Genomic DNA, 2,206 nt, shown 5'->3' on the forward strand with positions numbered 1-2,206 from the left:
TTTACTGCGGCCCCTGGGTGGCCCCTAAGAGGTAAGGAGGCCAGTTGGCGGCTGGAGGGGCCCTGAGCGGCCCGTGGAGGCTGAATCACAAGCAACCACAGGATCTCCAGCAACGCGGCTCCTCTCTACTAAACGGCGTCGTTATTGAGTAACATGGATTAGCATTATGAAATAGCTCATAAACCATAGAGTAACCTAACGAGCTTTCTCACAACGTGTATCAAAGTTTGCTTGACGAACTCGCTTAACCAGTAATTCCTGAGAATTGTAGGTCGCTTGTTGGCAACACAGCAGGTGCAAAACTATAGACTTCTCCACTACTGGACTTGGCGCGCGAAATCAGCTGGATCGTGCAGAGGACCGTTGATCGGCAGAGGCGGTTTTCCAAGTGCTTAGACATTTATTCGGCAGCCAAGCATGATATCGACGATCTTTGGCGTGTCTCGAGATTATAGTGTGGATGAGATACCATAGCAAATCCTTTTCAATCCGATTCGTCGTTTTGTCGAGGCGTTTGAATGCTGTTATTAGGCTTGACATCTTGTATATAGTTCCGCCATAACAAACTCCAAATTTCCCCGGGTTTTCCTTGGCTTGTAGACCAAGTGGGGACCTGCAGATCTTCGAGAGAGGATGATGCTTCCTTGTCTCAGAATAGCCGCCTTTATATCTGGTGGTTGGTTTTAGACGGTTAAGCCTGCTTGTCTGTTCGTATGCTCTAACAAAGCCATTCAAAATGAAAACAACTGCCATCATGCCCACTGTACTCCGGGCGCCATCTTGATTAGTATCTGATCGCTTCTGTCAGGACAGATGCCAACCAATGAAGAATGGCTCAGGCTTTTATCTCATCAATGCAGGGTGAGCGAAGCGTGACGTCAGGTTCGTCTTAAAACACCTTTCTTCAGAGCCCGACAGACGTCGACGACGGCGCCGCCTAAGTGGCTAAATCAACAGCTGTCAGGGTTAAAACGAAACTGGGATGATTGCACTCGAGTGCTCTCTGCTTGGATCTTATTGATTTCCTGCATCAGGCACCGCCTTCCAGTCTGTGTTTCAGCACGGAAGTGCGACCGCATTCTTCTTCGACACCGGTCCCACACTGACCTTATATTCCAATATAAATGCAAAATGGACATCTGGCCACATGGAGTTGCCATGCTGGGTTCACATACGCGGGCAGCCATGAGGTTGCGATGAAGACGCCTCAGGTCACACAAATTAATCCCTCGAATTCCTTCAAATCTTTTCTGTGCGACTCGCAGGGCATGGCCTCATGGAACAGACACGCGGTGAATTTAAAGGCCTAAAACCGCGCAGTGGCATTTAAATGGAAAATAAATCATGGGCTGGCGCCAGATAACATCTCCCAGGAAAGCAAAATCAAGGTTGCATCGAAAAGCATTACGCCTAGGACCAGCTAACCTTTTAAAAGTCACCTTGCATTCACTTAACACGCGCTCAGGTGTGCGTCAAACTGAACCCCCGAATGTTTTTCCTGAATGGTTTCCGAATGGCGCGGCGCAGCCGCGCAAAATTTTGCATAGCTGTCAACAATTGAATAGTGAATCGTTCGGCATAAGAATTGGAGGCATCTTTTTGGGTCGCTGACCTATGACAGGTCAAAGTCAGGCCATGGTTTGGGCGAAGTCAATTTCTAGGGAATCGTTCAATCTGATGCAACAACGGAGTGTTGGACGAAACCGTACATCTCTGAGATGCTCTCTTAGGCAACATAGATAGTGAATGAGCAAATTAAGCTGACTTAGGGTCAGGTATGAAGGCCAGAACAGGGTCAACACCAACCTGCTCTATTACTCTAGGGCTTACTGTATGAGGTAGTTTCTGGTGCTCATTTAAAACTTATGGATGGCAGGAACCGCATTATACAACTTCCATGGACTTTTTAGCGGTCAAAATAGGTCATTGACCTAAGCTGATCCAGGTAATTTTTTTTATTTTTTAGAGGCATACTGCCTAGCGCAATCTTTGCCGCGTATTCAGATGCAAAACTCACAGCAGTATTGTATAATTTTGGTCACCAATACTTTCAAAAGGTCAAACAAGGTCACTGACCTCAAATGAGCATGTGACCTGTTGCTTAGAAGTAGTTATCTAGGTTCTGGGGGCACTTTGGAGGCCAACCAGGAACTTGGCCTTGTTTGACCTTATTTAACCGGAAGATCATGACCTAGGAACCTCAAAT

The sequence above is a fragment of the Pollicipes pollicipes genome, unplaced genomic scaffold (assembly GCF_011947565.3).
Source record: "Pollicipes pollicipes isolate AB1234 unplaced genomic scaffold, Ppol_2.1 Scaffold_4881;HRSCAF=5763_pilon_pilon_pilon, whole genome shotgun sequence".
Taxonomy (NCBI): domain Eukaryota; kingdom Metazoa; phylum Arthropoda; class Thecostraca; order Pollicipedomorpha; family Pollicipedidae; genus Pollicipes; species Pollicipes pollicipes.